The 18359-nt window shown below is 39.3% G+C and overlaps 1 long non-coding RNA gene across 1 annotated transcript; it reads right to left on the bottom strand.

Moving 5' to 3' along the window:
• Positions 1-13266: 13266 nt before the first annotated feature.
• On the bottom strand, positions 13267-17495 carry LOC308195040. The gene is made up of 2 exons (XR_013951178.1): positions 15890-17495; positions 13267-13637 (listed from the first exon to the last, which is right to left on the bottom strand). It is a non-coding gene; the product is annotated as an uncharacterized lncRNA (long non-coding RNA).
• Positions 17496-18359: the final 864 nt, after the last annotated feature.

The following is an 18359-nucleotide window of genomic DNA, read 5'->3' as shown; positions in this document are numbered from 1 at the left end:
GTCTGAGTAACCTGAAGTCCAGACAATGGTAAAGGTATTCTCACAATTTTTGTCCTATCAGACAGCTATGATCAAGTAAGATTCTTAGGCTTAAAGGGTATCAGAAAAATCTAAAACTTAAGATATACAACCAAACACACAGAACTGCTCAGGGAACAGCGACAAATTTACATCCTATTTGAAAAATAGTTTTGGAGAAAGCATTTTGTTTATTGGCATGGACAATGACTACAAGGCTGCTTTATACAGTTGTTTTTGCCATAATTCTGATTATCTCATATACTTAGAAACCACCTTGCAAGAGCTGCTTAGAAAGTTGTTCAGCAGATACTGCTAAAATTTACCAATATCTAGCCCAAACTTTACTGCTACATTTCATTTTGATTGATAATGTCTCTTTTTATCAAAATAGCTACCTTACAGTATAGAGAAACAGCAAAGTCAGTAGAAAATATTTCTCTGCTGATAAAGCTGCAGCCACATTAGAAGGGTAACAGTGTTCTTTAAGATGACATTCGGGGGGAATGAATCTAACTGACAGCAGCTGAGAAAAGGTTAAAGGATAGAACATGATCTCTGCAGCTAAAAGTAAGTTTGCAAACTTACTTGTTGCAAAATGCAACAAAACTAGATTCTGTGTTTTGCCAGTGAAAGTTTGTTTTAAATAGCATGAGTTATAGCTCCCAAACTACAATGCCTTAAAATGGTGAATTACAGAATAGAGCACCTGCATTCATGACTATCAGGGCACATGTGCTGTGGAGTACCATGCAGAAGTATCCAGCCCAAGTATGATCAAGCAGGCTCTTGAACTAAAAGCAGTGAGGTCACATCTGCATGGCTGAGTGGTAAGGTTTATTCACTTGAAAGCAGAGCCAGTATAACCCAAGCTATACTGCTTTCAGGATATGAACCACGTAGTGATGCCCTATGCATCACAGAATGATGCAGGGGAAAAAGCTAAGCTGGCATTAGTTGTTAGGGAGTTGTTCAGAAAGAGCTAGCAAAACAGACAACTCCTGAGGAAAATGAAGGAGGCAGGGTAGAAAGCCTTGTGGGGGAAAAAAAAAAATGTAAAATGGAAGACATCAAATAGAGAGAGTGGTGGTAGATTAGGAACAGCCCTTATCTATTTAACTGAGGATTCAGTGGTCTGGAAGCCAGGGAAGCTTGAATTCCCCTACCTCTTTTCCTGAGGGCATTTCTAGCTCAAGGTGCTTTAAGTAGCTCCTGATGAAGGACCAGTGTGAAGGACCAGACGTCTGGGCAGTCAGCCCTGTGTGCCATGGCTGCAGCCACCCATCCTGGTCCTTACAGCTGCCTCTGTGCGATCTCATTTACTTACAGATGAGCAGTGCATCTTACGAGTAAACCTAGGAGCCGTACTGCAAGATTCAGCAGGAAAAGCCAAAGATAAAGGGGCTGCTTAAGAAAAACAGGAATTGTGACCTTGTCAGTAGTTCTTGATCCAAATTATTTTTTATCATAGAATAAAAATCTCTTCATCTGTCTTTGCTAGGGCTTACATAATTGCTACACCACAGCACATGTGCCCTGATAGTCATGAATGCAGGTGCTCTATTCTGTAATTCACCATTTTAAGGCATTGTAGTCATGTAACAAGACTAATGATACAGAAATCACAGTCTATGTTTTTGTTTCCATTTGTTTTAGAAAATGTCAAACAAACTGTTGGTGCTTTGGGAGCTATAACTCATGCTATTTAAAACAAACTTTCACTGGCAAAACACAGAATCTAGTTTTGTTGCATTTTTCACCCAAAACAGATTGAGGTTAAAAATAGACATAAAAAAACAGACAGGTGGTCACTGTCTTTTAAACCTCCTGATAATGTTTTATCATCTGTCTCTTCCCTTTACAGTTTCTTACACTTCCACTATAAAAAGATTAGGATTTAGGCAAGGATGATACCTTTCTTTAGGCTGATACATATATATAGGAAAAACAGACAAGCTTTTAACAGGTTTAAATCAGAAGCCAGACTGAGAATAATTTTCTTTAAACTTATATTAATCATGTCAATGAATTACACAATCAGAGAATAAAAGAGTTGGAATAGGTATAAAAAAAGGTTATTGGTAACAGGAGAGAGTTGAAGATCATTAGATGATCATAAAATGTATGGGGAAATAATAATGTGCTATAAAACCAATATTTCTACTGCATTCCTAATACTGAACATCTTGGTTTCTATCACAGACCTGAAGTAGGGCCAATGTGCCTGAAAACTCACCTGTTTTTCTCAAAGAATGGGTTAATATAAAAAATAAAAATATATATATAAAAATAAAGAGAGAAACTCTCCCTCTAAATGTTGCCTTAAGACCATCCCCAGCCACAATAAAGCTGTAATTACACAGTGGGTTTTAGGGTGGCTCCAGCTTTGGTTTTGTGCAGTGCCTACAGCAAGAGGCACTGACCCATGGGCATTGTGGTGCCCATACAGCTAATATTGATCGATTGCTTCTTTCCTGCTTCTTGCTGAGCTAGGATTAACTTCTGATGACTGCGTGACTAGGTGAACCACTGCTATGTTAGTAAGCCTGGTTGCTATGACAATTGGTACCTCTCCTAAAGAGACAATTTCTGAGTTTGCATAGCCAAGGGCTAGCAACTGTGACAAAACCAAAGCCTAATCAAAAGCAAAACACATGAAATTACATCAAGTAGTAGCCAATCAGCCTTAAACTGCTATGAGAAAACATGAAATCATCTGTTATTACTATAAAAAGGAGTAGTGCCAATTTACAGCAGGATGTAAATGAATTGTCAGCACAACTCCTGTGTATAAACGAGGACCACAGCAAATTAACACATCCTCTGGTTGTGAGAGCAATCAAAACAGAAACAGTACTGTAGCAAACTTATTTTTAAAAAGTGACTGACAAAATGAAATAAAATATCTTTTTCAATAATTAATCATGAAAGATTTATTGAAAGATTGAATTTAAACACTTCCAACACTTCCATGGTTTTTTTTGTTGTTGTTGTTTATTCTTGTCTGTTTGATTCTAATAAAAGACTTGCTGCTTTTACATGTTTTGTTAGAATATCTATTGAATGTTGAATCTGTTGAATGTTTTTATTTCTTCCTAACCTTCCATTTACACAGTAATAGCAGATAGTCACTTCTTTTTTTGTTGTTGTTGTTTTTGTGGGTTTTTTTTGGCAGGGGGGAGGTGCCAGGTAGCTCACCTCTGGCAGTTTGTGGATGATTCAGTAAAGAATATTAGAAAGGTCTTTTACTACGTGTCTTAGGTGTTCAGAGGACAATTTCTGGCAAATACGAACGTTAAATCTATTTTTTTAAAAAAAAAAAAAAAACAAAACTCATGTATTGAATACAAAAGAGTTGTCTTTCATTAACTGGGCTGCTCTCTTCAATATGCAATGCTGGGATCCCCCAGTTTGCCAGACAAAGTTAATTCTAGACGAATAAAGTTTTCATCTAGTGCTGAAACAAGTGGATACCCCAGTTCTATTTCTTTCCCAAAAGAGAGAAAAAGCGTATTTTGATCTGGATAGACTTTTTCTCCAAAGTGTATCGGATAGACTTTTTCTTAAATAAAATAAAAATAAAAATATTAAAAATAAAAATTTGAAAACTGTATCTAGTTTGGGAAGAAAAAATTCAGAGTATTAGGAATTGAAGCTCCCCTTTATACAAAATCAGAAATAAACAAACAAATGTTTCTAAAAATGTTTCTAAAAAGCTCTTAAATGTTTTTAGGAAATGTAATTGTCTAATATTTACCTTAAGGATAACTGTCCATAACTCCTCTAACAGATATAAACATAAACACTGCCAAGGCCGTTCAAAGTTTACTGTTAAACACAATACAACTTTTTTTATAAATTATGCTACCAAGCTTTTCCTCCCTATTTCTTTTCTCTGAAACACTGCCTTATTTTTAATTCAGGACAATACAGGTGTCAGCTCACACTGACTTTGAAAGCGAAGATATTTGGTATGCATGTGATAAATCTATTAAATCTAAACTATTTTACTAAAGGGTAGACAAGAGGTTAGAGGAAGACAATATCGTTGTTCTTCAGCATTAACAAACCCAATGCAAAAGGAACACTCTTCATCTACTTTGTAAGACACATAGTCCCATAAAGCCAAGATTTATAAGGCTGTATAAATTCTGTGTCCATGCCTGTGACACAAAAGCAGTCTGTCAGCATTGGGGTGTGCATTTGATTGCTTAACAAAAAAGAAAGGAGCAAGAAATTTTCAAAAGATCTCTTTTCATCACCTAGAGACATCCACAGGATAAACTGAAAGCAGAAGCAAATTTATTCTGTTACCCACATATATCCATGGAGTTAAGGCTAGATAGGGCAAAAATCAAGAAAAAAAAAAAAAAGTCAAATGAGCAATTTTGCTGTGCGAATTTGAAATCTGTCATGAACTGGATCTCAGATGCCCAGTTAATGGTAAACAGCTATGCCATCTTAAAGAAGTAAGATTCTTTTTAATATATGTGTCAAATAAAAAAGGCATTTATTGTTAAAAATCACAATTCCCCAAATGTTTCCAGATGTTCCTTCAAAGATGGGGACAGTCATACAGCAATTGGTGAATAAAAGTTTATATGATCTACCTAACGTGATTAATTTCTGTTTCTGCTGGCCTTTATATACGAATCATAGCTACAATCAACTAAAACACCTAATAACCCACCAACCAAATTATTACAAGAATTTAGCTACATCTTGGTTCTTCAAAGCTGCAAGACATCATAGTTTTCAGTATGACATTACTGGGAGACATTAGTTATAAGAAATGGTAGCTGGGTGTTTTCTTTTAAATTATTTTGTTGATAAACAGTATTTTTAAGTCAACAGAGATTTATTTTTTTTGTCTTCATTAAAACATGATTTCTAACAAAGTCTACAAAAAGGAACCCTTCACAGAAGACAATTATTTTTTTCTTCACAAAAGCAAACAAACAAAACTCTCAAAAAAATTAAAAACAAACGTTACATTTCCAAAGTCATTCCAGTTCAAGATGTTTAATTCTTGAACTGAGTTTTGTATGCCTAGTAGTATCACTAGTGCTCTGATGAAGCTGACAGCATTGCTAAACATTGTTCTGACATAACCGAAGGCAAGGTCCCTTCTGTGCAGGGATTATATTTTCTGTAAGTGGAATCCTGAGCAAACTGAAAACCAGGCCACTTTTTTATCAGCCTCTGTGAGTTAAGATTAATCTTTTCTGTCTTCACACAAATAAAATATCCAACAGTGTTTAAGAGTGCTAAACACAGGCTGGCTCCACCTGCTTCTTTCGGAGCTAATTGCTTTGTGAGATACTACAAATGGAAAAAACTTAGGTGAGTCAAATGTAAAGAATGGCTGGTTGATAAGACTGCCTTTCAGGGACAGTAAAGCAAAGTCAGGATTTCCTGTTTGATAACCGATGAGATAGTGAAACTGAATAAACCAACAGTATTTCAACTAAGACTCAAGAAAATACTTTTCCTTTTCCAGGTTTTATACCAGTATTACTTAAGGGCCTCTGTCACTCACAAGGAGAGGGACCTCATAGGAATGTCCAAATAACTCACTTTTTTTTTTTTTCAGTTTGTTCAACATTAAGTATTGGTCATAAATTTTTCAGAGTAAAATCCAAAGGCTTTGAGATCTTCTCCCCTACTTACAATGAAATACATCAGAAGATATTTTCCCTATCTCACTGAAGAATGTAATTCTTTTCTTCTACACATTTCTACTTACCGTGCCACTTCAGTTAGTGGTCACTCCAATGCAGTCAGTCCATCAATCCAAATTATACCCAAACTACTAGAGACAATGTGAGGTGAATATAAACTATCCCCTGAAGTATCAGGCTGGGGCAGGGGAATAAGTGGCTTTTAATTAAGCTTGCCATGGTAAAAAATATGCCTATTGGCCTAACATCATTACTTTCCTGGTTCTGCGTGCATTACATCAACCATAAGGAAGTGGTTGATGTGATGCATGCGTTTATCTAGACAAGGATAAAACAAGAGTACATCAAATGTATTTATGAACTTCTCAGGAGTGGCAATCAAATAGAAAACAACACTTTTCATAGAGGAAATCAGTTGCTGACCCCTTAAACTAAAGAGCAGCAGCTTAGCTGGATACAGATGTTTTCAACAGTCTTCCAGCTGGTCACACTAAAACTTTCTGAACACCTACTTAGTTATTCCATGACACTTTGGCCCAGCAAAGTGTTCATTCCTTTACATAATTTTAAGCAAATGATTTTAAGCCTTAGTGGAGCTGATAGATCTGATTATTGGCTAAAGATAGGCATACATTCAAGTGCACTGCTGCATCAGAGCCTACAAGCTGCGAAGAATGCTTACTAGCTACAGTATTCACTGAGACACACAGGAATTGTAAGCCCTCAAAAAATCTCTGTATGTTACAACCCCATTTTGAGTTCCTAATCAGTTGCCAAACATTTACTTAGCTGTTAGCACACTGTTAGTTAATGTGTAACAACTGTAACAAACACTGAAAATAATGTATTTTAAACAGCTAGCAGTAAGCTGCTAAATTCTACTCAAAATCTGTACGACCTATAGGAAAATTTTATATAAAAGTGTAGTCACATTTCTGCAAGTTTGACACTCTAAGTCACTGAAGCTTATTTTAGAATCTAATAAGCCTCAACCTTCTATTTGGGTTCCTCTTAGATCTTTTATGACAAGCCAAAGTGAAAGAAGTATTTCTGCAGTATAAACATGACTTTAACAAGTCAGTTATACCTGATGCATACTGAGGAAATTATACAGTATTACCTTTGTTAATAAAGCCATAAAATGAGTTTCTGTCTGTTCAGATTCAAATGGGAAGTCCTAGTAAATGCACACTATCTTTTAAAAAATGTGACAAAGAATGGCATGTTTGGTTGGTGCCTTTGAAAGATGACTGCAGTTGATTTCTGTTTGCATTGTAAAACAGATTTGACACATCTGGTGTTGTGTTTAAAGTCATGAAACCCTGATGTTAGTCAGATAATTCATATAGAAACTCTATGAATTATCATATAGGAATGGATCATGGTCTAATTATTCTGCTACATGCCGGTGATGGTCAATAGATAATTCAGAAGAATAAAAGCTGTGGCTGGTGATCTCCAAGTAGAATGCACTTATATTAACACGTGTGTATATACCCCTCATATAATTTATTTAACTCTCTAAGTACACAGCATTTAGTGTTGTTTAATCAGGATGAAGTTAGTACCAATTCAATGATGGTCTTAAATCGGTTAGCTCAGGAAGGGCTTCTCTGTCACCATGGCAGCACGGCCCTAAGCACAGGTCATAAATGCATCAGAGGACTTGAGCAAATACACAGGAGTATGGCTATTTCATTGTGGCAGCTACAAAGCTGCGGTTACTTGAGCTCGCACACCTGAACCTGGTATAGGTAAAGCACTGCAGTGATCACACAGTCTTGTGAAGAGCACCACCGAAGCTCATTCTGTAAATCCGTTCTTAACTGTGGTCTCCAGTTGAAACAGAGCCTGCAGGTTGTCCACGTTAAGTCTGCAGGCCGTTTTCTGTGTGCCAGAGCAACCTGTGGAGCTTGTAACCCGTCCTCGGCTGCTCCCAATCTTCAGTTCACGGTATCCTTCCCACGTGGCGTGTAAAGCACGCCTCCATGGTACAGCCGATGGGAAGTCAGTGGGCTCCTTCAGAAAGACTGCAGAACCAAGATGCTGCTGACACAAAAACATTTCATCCAGCTGGCATTTCCCATCTTGACTGCTCCTGAGAGTGAAAACAACTAGGAAAAGGCTGCAAGAAAGGCCTGGCCAGTGGTGGCCCACAACTCTGGCCACCTCCTCTCAAACAGCTGGGACGCCAAGAGGCACTTGCCAGTGTCACAGGCAGTGCAGCACAAGCAAATAAGGCCCAGCACCTGCAAGGCTCCATCTATGAAGTACAGACTGGCAGCTCTCAACCTCTGCAGAGCTCCCCAGGCTGTCAGCGCTGGAAATCACCGAAATCTTCTGAAGATAAGGAACAAGTGTGTGAGTGCAATCTCTATCTAGAACATGAGACAGATGTGCAAACACTTTGGGTTTCTTTCTTTAATTACAAAAGCAATAAAAGGGAAACAAAAACACTGCAAGTGATTGCAGCCATATTGAACCCAGGGTCAAAATTCTTCAAAAGTTGGCTTTGCAAGGATGATGTTGTGTAATAGCGTATTCAGTGGATCTTTGCCATGGCAGCCTTGTAGCAGTGCGACAACACAAGGGGGAACAGGGGAGAGGGAAAGTTACTAAGCCACTGAAAGGCAGCTGGAGAGGCACACAGCACAGAAATGGCCTAACTACTGATAGCTGCCACTTCACTGCCCACTCAACTTCCTTGACAGAAACAAGCCTGGATTCCTGCATCCCATTAATCCCTGTCTGCTGCAATGGCAGCTCCCTGGAGACTTCTGAAGACAGTTTAACCTAAAACTAAGTAAGGCAGGGGCTAAAGCAGCCCCAGGCAGCTGTGGCAACCAGGACATTGTGCAGCAACCTTCATGCCCAATGCACACGGAAGGGCTCTGAACTAGCCAGAGGAGTCTTACTGCTTTCCCTATTTAATTTGCTCACTGTAGAAAGTAAAAACTGTGCTTTACTACCTATCAGCAGTAATATATACCTGAGATATGGCAGTCACGTTGGTATTTTTCCTCTCTACATGTATCATGATAAAATGTTAAGCCAATTTATTATCTTAACTACAAAGGTGCAAATCACATTATATCCTGTAAGCCCACTGCCAGCTATCCATTCCTTACCTCAGTGGCTCCTTGAAAAAAAAAAAAAAAAAGGCAAAAAGTACCTTAAATATGCATATATATGCAAAATAGCACCCAAATGTGAAGGCCAGTTCTCAAAAGTGCACTAAAAGTTAAACTTCAGCAGGACATACTTCTACAATTACTTTCAATTTCAACTTTTTCAGTGTACAGCTCTTCTTCAAAGCACTTAAACGATACACAGCTGTTTTCATGAGCATTTCCATCAAGTTTATTTTTTGTGAGAAACTAAGTGTATAAAAACAAAAAACAAATACAACCGTCTTACACAACCTCTCACAATTGAGCAACACAACATTATCAATCAGTCCACTAATCAAAACTAAGAGAAATTAAAGATTCTTTAGACAAGCTTACATAGTAATGAAATTTGAGGAAATTGTTAGTTATTCCTTTACCCTTTATACATATATATTTGTATCTGCTTGAAGGAAAAAAGCCTAAATTGATCGACTAACATGTTTGGTAGGATATATTCATCCTGCTATATACTTTTACATCTCATTGTATCGAATCTGAAATGTAAAACTAATGCTACTAGCTAAACTATAAATCAAGTACTGAATGTGCATATTACCATCACTGGTCCCAAAATTAGAAAGAACAAGACACACAAGCACACAGAAGCAATTACCTCCTAAATGAAGAATTATTCAAAAAGAAGCAGATTCTGCAGATCTGATACATTAGTATCGTCACCTCTGTATCCATAATAACATCACCTTTGTGTTTTTAAAGGATTCAAAGGGAGCAGCAAGGAGTAAGTTTGAAAGGGAAAGGACCCCATCTCCTTTTGTAAAAAAGGCTTTAGAGAATAACAGACATCATAAGAAAGAGTTTCTCACGGTCTCTATTAACAGAGATTTTGATGGCTATTTTGTAGAAAATTGCAGGCTGAAAGTATTTACTAGACTCAAAAGCAAATTAAAACACTGCCAAATTCAGCTGAGAGTTTCTAGAGCTATGATGCAATGCACCTCATGAACTGCACTTCCTGACAGTAGCCTAAGTTATGCATATAACCTGACTTAACCTCTCTTCCACGAAGTACATGTTTTGTCTGAGGTTTGGGTTTGTTTGTGTTGTGTTTGTGGTTTTTTCCCTGCTGTTTGGTTTCCTGGATTCATTTATTTCTGAGAGAATACAGTGTTGATTACAGAATTTTGATGAGCCTGGAATCTCAAGATCTCCTTTGAGTGCTTAACGCAAGAACCCTTGTAGTGAACACTGAGATCAACTCAATTTACTTTAAGCTTTGTTTTGCACCTTTTATTCACATAAAAGATTAATATTATTTAATACATACAAATACTGCATAAGTAAAAACTGTGCAAATCATCATCACTTTTCAAAACTAGCAAAATAACCTCCAAGAACATTGCCGGACATTGTTGAAACATAGCTGCTTCAATTTTTACAGGATATTCTTACATTGTACCCTGAACCTAATGGCAGGCATTACAAAAATTTCTACTACATCATCCCTGCAAATTCAGTCTTTGGTCTTTCCAGTGGTAGAGATAACAGTCATCCATTAAAAAACTGACTGGACCTTATTTGGTACAGTTATAGGTGCTGTACAGCCAGTAATCACTTTGTGGGATTACAAGGGGGTGACAGGTTACTCTGTCTTGTACAAGGCTCTGTCTTGTAGTAGGCTTTTTTCCTTAAAATTTCCCACTTTCCTATCAGTGCAGGGGGAGAAATGTTAGGATTATTAGTGTGCAAGATCCATGGCAAGCACTGATCAGAGAGGTCATCTGGCTGGTGCAACAGTAAGTACTGACAGCTTCTTCAGAGCAATCTTTTCAGTTGGGCATACTGTGTTACCACTGTACACTAAGTGAATTATACAGTGTATGTAATTAAAAAAAAATATGCTGGCATAGACAAGTCTCACAAGTCTATAGCATAAAACTTGTTCCTTGGAAAATCTGTTATTAGAAGTATACAATACCTATAACAGCTAATAAAATACCTGAGGCTAGTTACCACATAAGTGCTAGTGTCCTAATTAAAACCAAGTATGGCAAAACATTGAAATAAACAAAGCTATATAATATGCAACTGGAAAATATTATCATTTCCTACAGAGCAGTAAAGGGACAAACAACGTAGGAATTAAATATTTTCCTAAACAAAAGCTTTTGATTTTTTTGCCTTTGTTCTTTTCCATTTGTTGATGTTTTTTATTTGGATGTAAGCTTGGAATTCCTGCTTCTCAGCTTGCACGAAGGTTGGAAAAGTAAAAAATCATACATACCTTCTCTGCCTTTGCACTTCTTACCAGTTGTGTGAGCAAGAGAAAGGCTAACCTTCCTGACCACAGCAGATAAAAGAAACAAATCAGACAGGAAAATTATAAAAAGACCACAGTCTAGCTGGTGATGAAGGGCAAGACAGAGCAGCAATCTTTTTTCCAGGAGGCAAAGTTCAAAGGATTACACTAGAAAGGTCCAAATCCTCGTGGGAAAACTCATGCATAAAGTGCACATTTCCCCACAGCAGTGACTGGGGTTGCAGAGGGTTAATAGGAGATTAACGAAGACAACTATACAGAATAGTAAAACACCACAGCAGACCCCCTTATGGGAAGATGAGCTTTTTCCTCCTGCAGTGCTGCTTTATGTGACACCATATCCCTAATGATAAATTGCAGGCAACACAGAAAAATTCTACTGAAACTGCAAAGGAAATTTAGTATCCAAAGTCTGAAGTATAAACGTGCAAAGAGCTGGAGAGTCATTTGAAATTCTCCCTCAAGTAATTACTCATCTAATCACCATAGAAATTCACATTAAAGCATCTGGCTACTGGCTGCCCAGATTCAAAACAGAAGATCAATTATGTAGAAAACTATCTCCAGGAAATTAAATCTTTCTCTCTGAAAAACTTACTGAAATTTGTACAAGTAAATGGATACATTTTGATAAAAATCGTGATTTTCCAATCGCATGTGAACCTCTAAAACTTAAAGAGTTTTTAAGAGTTTAGAAAAAGAATATATCTACATTTCTGATTTTTTCGTAGCAAATATAAACACTAACGTATATTGAATACTGTAGTAAGCATCTCTCCTTCCTAAATGCATATGCTAGAAGCTGTAGCAGAAAGGTAACCTTGTTCTTCTTATTTACATGATCACTTATGAGAGTTTTCATTATAACATGAAAAATAGCTTTTTAAAGACTTCCCCTGCTGAATCCTAGGGCACGAAGGGTCCAAATAAGTAAGGCAGTTACATATTTGAATGTAAAATGGCAAATAAAAATTAATTACAGAACTTTGTGCTGTACAAGCATTGCATTTTTTCTTGAATACCATTAATTCAAGACAACATAAAAGTCTCCTTAAGTTAAAAAAAAGTTCTGAAATTATGACTAGTGCCAGAAAAGAATCTGACCGATCAGTTGCTGCTCAGGGCTGAAACAGAACATGTGGTCACTCTAGGTTGGATCAAAAGCACTGTTTCTTGAGAGTTCGCCAGTTCATTTTCCTGTTAAATATATATATATATATTTCTGAGATGAATCTTAGAATCAAATTTGTTTGTTAAGCCTGGAAAGCAGCTGAAAAATAAATGTAACTTCAAGCTCATGTACATACATGTTTTCTTAAAGAAAAAAAAAAGGAAATCCACCAATGCAGCTCCATACGTAATTGATAAAAACATCATTTGTCTGGGAGGGCCTTCATGAGTATTCAGGTGCATGGCTAGTATTACTTTCACTGGATTAAATTAAATTGATTGCCTAGATATACACAATAGAAGTAAGAAAGACTGAAGTCTACCAGAGGATGTTCTTTTTTATTACTATTTTATTAATTCCAAATATGTCTTGTACTGCAGGAAAACCCAGAAGATCACAGACACAGCAAACTTTCTTCACAGTTTAAAACTAAAGAAAAGGTACTTTCTAAATTATGCATCTCTGCAATTTATGTGGAAAACCTCTCTCTCTCTCAAAAAAGAGAAGTTGGTTTAACCTAATCTGAGCCATCCCCCATTTCCTTTGCTTGAGCACATCTGTCTCCAGTGTCGGGTTACGGCCCCAACTGGTAAGCATTCCTTCTGCTTGATGAACAGCTCACACACCATCTCCTTCCGGAGCACTGGCATCCCCCAAGCAGGAAATGCAGCTGAGCACAAAAAGTCAGGGAAACTGTTTGTTGTTGTTGTTGTTGTTTTTCCCCCCAAGAAAAAGCATAAAATGCAAAAGAGAATGAATGAGTTTTAATTTCTGTGTAGGATTTAGTTTCCAAGCACAGGTTAAAATCACAACAGAAAGTGCATCATATTCTCATGAAATCATAATTCTCAAGCTGATGAATTTTGTCTAGAAAAAGTAGTCTTCACAATTACAGTCAAGAAAGGAGGCAAACACTATATGTGGCTTCTGATTCTACACCCTGGTCTGAAAAAAAAAAACCATACCAACTATCCTGTATATCAGTGGCTGGCACATAGGCCCAATAAAACCATGAGATAATAAACCCAATGACATTTGTGGAAAAAAAAAAAAAAAAGGCATTACAACTACTTAAACGACGTTTCAAAATTTATCCCTTTGAGCATTTCTTTGCCAACTTTTTTCCCCTCAAGCAGCAACTCTTTTTTTTTTTTTTTTTTTTTTTGATGCATAGCTCATAAACTATCTAGAATTTACCCTAATGACATTTGTCACTGGACTTGATAATTTGGATTACCAAGTAATTTTAGAGTCGATGTTCTATCCTGATCTTGTCTGGTTAGTGGAATAATTCCTCAAGATCAGCAGGATAGATGAATCTGGGGAATACAAAGGTAGAAAATTTGATTAGAAACTCTGACATTAAATCTTATCTGAAAGCTCTAAGTCAAAATAAATAAGAATTTTCATTTTTATCATCAGTCTGCTGAGCATTCTGCATGTCTTTGCGTAGCACAGCAAGCACAATAGAGATTTACAATGATCGTTGTATTTTTATAGCATCTTTAGGATAGAAAGATATATTATTCCAAGCAGAGAAACTGAGATAGAGAGACTGAAAGCAGCGTTTCCATATATAATGATCAATTCCTGTACTTGATAAGCTTTATTTACTATTTTATCCTGATAATACTCAAAAGCCGTTCTCAAAGATTAGCAAGATGCATTATCCTTTCCTAGAGTATGTGGTTATGTGCCAGCCTTAAAAGGAAAGGTAGGATTCAGAAAAGGAGTCTAACTACCAGTCCAATTGGGAATGCTTATTAATCCCTTATTAGTCCTTACGAGGGAGTGCCCAGTTATCATTTTCTTCTGTTATCATCCAGCTTTGCCTATTGATTTTCCAGCTCCTTCCCACTATTTCATCTCTCAGTATAACTCTTGTCATATATACCACCTGTCCTCAGACATCTTTCTGTAAAAAAGTATCTACGTTCTATTGCTTTCCAATTTCGCCAAAAAAATTGACTTCAAAACATAACAGCACTTGCTCTCTCACTTAAATTAACACAAAAAAAATTATATTTGAGAAAATAATTTGATATTCACTTTTCCCTTATTTCTCCCAATCTTCTTAGAAATGGCACAATGATATCATTTTTTTTCCCAAAAAATAATAAATAGGCTGTAATTGTATGGAAAATGTCATGTAGAACACTGTACATACCGTTTGAATTGATAAAGTACCAAATACGAGCTACTGAAATGTGTCACGCAGTCTTAACTAAAAGACAATGGCCTACGTCTTGCTTCTGGTTAACATTTGATGTACAGGAAAGGCAGTCCTAAATTTTCCTTGTTGTAACTTTTGACATAATTTCTGGTAAGTACTGACTGTGTTTTTCACTTTCTGAAAGTAATCTGATAATTTGACTATTTTGATCCTACCAAAGCGCAGGGAGGGAATGCAGTGCCTGCTGGCAAAATAGCAGCAATATAGGTAATAAATGATTAAATCATCATCCCTTTGATATGTTTCTTCCAGATTACAGAAGAGAAGGGCAGCTTTTGGCTCAAAGAACTACCACTTCCAGTTCATAAAGCACCTCGAGCTTTCCTATGTACTTTACATTGCCTTTCCTCTTAAGACAATTAAACAAAACAAAACAAACAAAACCCATCAACAACAACACAGATACAGAAAACAACAACAACAACAAAAACACAGGGCAGAAAAGGCTGAAATAATACATTGCTACATTTTGTCTGGTTGTCCTTTGCCTAATTTCAAGTAGTGGTATGCAATATGAACGTAAGTACCTGAAGGAAATCAAAAGAACAATTAATTCTAGAGTGAGACTATAATATATTTCAGAAATTGCTTCAGCAGGTAAGCATCCAAAAATCACTTCTAGCTCACATCAAAATTACAAGGAACCTGTGATTCACATGCTATAGTGACTTGGACTTTATTATTCAAATAAATCTCTGTAAGCTTTTGCACAGAGTAGCTGCAGAATGAATACCTCATACTATGCTAAGGTTAAAAAAAAAAAAAGTAAATATTGCACTTAAGTATCGTATCTTATTCAAATCCTTGTAAATGCTGTCTCCTCAGAATGTCTGTAAACTTCAACAAATACAGGTGTAGAAGAGGCCTAGACAGCCTGAGGGACTGGCAATGGTCTATGCATTCTTTTTACCCTTTTAACTATTTACAGAGTCCCTATCACTTTGAAGTGTTTACTACCTTTCACTTTAAGGTTATGAATCTGAATCTAATATAGCTCAATGGTGATTGAAAGTCATCATCATTTACAGGGCCGTATGAAAGAGGTGATCAGCATGTCCTAATTTGTGGTGATGTGTCCCTAAAGGCAGCCCAGTGGAGTGAGGTTTAGGATATTGAGGATGCAACTCTGACTGTCACAAACTCCCTGTGTGACCCAAACACACTGCTTCTCCACTGTCTCAGTTCCCTCTCCACCACCTTTATATCTGAGACACAAACATTCTTTAGGACAATTCTGTCACTGGCACCATGGGATCCCGACTTCAGTAGAGAAATCAAGGCATAAATATTAATTAGAAGTTTGGTATAAAAGCCAGAGATTGGACAGAGACAACATACCAACTTGTATGGATGAACACTGGGAAGCATGTGCTGTTTATGACAGACCAATGTGATCAATAAGCAGAGGGTTTCCCTTGTTACTCTTCTGTCAGATACATCTTCCTCAGCAATCTTTTTAAAGACAATTTTAAATGATTATAAAATTTCAAAATAACATCTAATAACTATGTGCTCTATGTATTAAAGCTGCAAGTTGTCTTTTAGTCCATATACACATGCTTTACCTAGACAAATCGAGTAACCCAGCAATGACGTAAAACCCTGTAAGAGGAGGGACTAGAATTTGCTATTGAGTTAAACAGGCTTTTAAAGAAAATGGGAAACCCTACAATGAGGAAAAAAAATACTGGGGTACTTGAATTAAAAAGGAGATACTTCATTCTTTAGAACTTTAGACCACTTTAGATGATACTTTTCTACTAATAGTAGTTCATATGTGCAGAAATGTACTCAATCCTGTCTATTTCAAACCACAATCCTTTTCCCCAAAGGCACAAATTCTCATTTGCCACATCCGTGGGTGGTGTACCCTGCCAAGAAACCTGCAGGTTGAAAAAAAGAAACAAAAAAAAAAAAAAAAAAAAAAAGGAACGGGTCAATTTGTCACTGACTCCAGTAAGTCACCAGATTTCAAACCCATCGCTTCTGTAAAACATTTTGTGAGGTTTGTCCATCTCCTCACGTCCATCTTCTCCTCAGGGTGCGTACCTGCACCGCCATCTTCTCACAGCACCTCTCGTCAGCGTAGGTTGTGAAAGTTAAAGCTAGCTATCCCTGTCATCTCATAAAAACATACCGCAAGGCGCAGGTGGGTTTATGTACACCTTAGGTCCTACCTAAGCTTCCCCCAACGTCGCTTTGTTGTGCCTGTCACACGGCAGCACCCCCCCCCCCTTTTACCCCACTCTGTGGAGAACAAAAAAACCACCGAACCCCCCCAAGCTCACAAATTAATTCCAGAATATTCTGAGCCTTTAGAAACGCTTGCTAGCACAAAAGGCTCCCATTAGCCTTAACTGCGAGCAGTTCCACTTCGAATGGGCGCCGCTTCGCAGCTACTTGAGGGCGGCGGGACTCAGCCCGGCCGTGCCCAGGCCGGGGACGCCCGTAAGGGTCGGGGGGCCCCGGGGGCCGCTTCCTGCCCCCGCCGGGGCTTTCAGCATGTGGGGACGGCATGGGCAATGCGAAGTTTAAACAGTTGCAAATGGAGGAGGGCAGAGCGGGTCTCGTTTTGCATATTTTTTTTCCATGCCTGGGTTGAATTTAAAGGGGAGCGGAGGCATTGTTCGGGAGGCTCCTTGCCCCGAACGCCTTGACGGGAGCTGGTGTTTACACGGGCTTTTCATCCCCGCATTGTTTGCTTATGGAAAATAAGGGGGAGTGACAGGAAAAAAAAAAAAAAAGAGGAAAAAAAGAAGAGGAGGGAAGCAAGGCAGAGGGAGGCACCGGCCGTCCCGTGTGGCCATTAACCCGGCTGGGGAGCGGGCTGCCCTGCGCTGTGTGAGACGGCCGGACGCAGGGCGCTGCTCTCCCTGTCCTCCGCTGCCCGGCGCCCCACCGGCACCCCCCGGCACCCCCCGGCACACGGGGCCGCGGGGATGAGGCTCCAGAGGCTGCTGTGCCTCGTCGTCGTCCTGCTGGCCAGCCTCCTGCGCGCCACCGGCCAGAGGCCAGGTAAGCAGCCCCTCGGCGCGTCCTCTCGCTCCTCTTCCCCTCGGTCCCCCCACGTCTTTCTGCCGGCCGGGGAGGCAGGTGCTGCTAACCCGCTCCAGGAGCCCGGCACCCCGAAAATAGCCGAGGCGATAAGGGGGCTGTGAGGGAGCGGGTCCCAGCCGGTGGGACGGGATAGGACGGGACGGGGCGCCCCTTTTGCAACGGGGGACCCCCGACTCTCTGCCTTCTTCTCCCGCAGCCAACGTGGCCCTGTGCAGGAAGCTCCACCGGCACGGCTGCTCCCACCGGCGGTTCATGCCGCTCCACTCCCGGGTGCCCTTCCCCTGAGCCCCCCGGCCGAGCTCGGGCAAGGTAAGGCGTGTGTGGTCGCTAGCACAGCCAGGCGCCGGCGGGGTGCAGGCACCGGCCCCGCCGCAGCACTTCTATGGAGAAACCGTGTGGGTTGTGGCCGGCGCTCGGCAGAGTAAGCGCGTTTGCTAATTGCACCTACGTTTCCAGACGCTTCAGGGCGCGTTTTTACTAACCAAACCACAGGCTTGGTTTCGTCTGGTCTCCGGGCTCGAGGGATTTGTGCCGAAAATAGGGCTTTGGCGAGGCGCGGGGTACGTGCGCTTCGCCCAAACCTGCTGGCGGGAGCCCAGCCCCGCCAGGGACGTGGCCTCGCAAGCCCTGAGCCCAGCACCAAGCACGGGTCTGTGAGGTAAACTGAGGCAAAACAGCCTTCAGGGAGGCACAGAGCGAGCCTGAGGGAGGCACAGAGCGAGCACTGGAGCCTGTGAGGTAAACTGAGGCA

The sequence above is a fragment of the Anser brachyrhynchus genome (assembly GCF_964034855.1).
Source record: "Anser brachyrhynchus genome assembly, chromosome: 4".
NCBI lineage: Eukaryota > Metazoa > Chordata > Aves > Anseriformes > Anatidae > Anser > Anser brachyrhynchus.
This window is presented reverse-complemented; position numbering and strand designations above follow the sequence as displayed.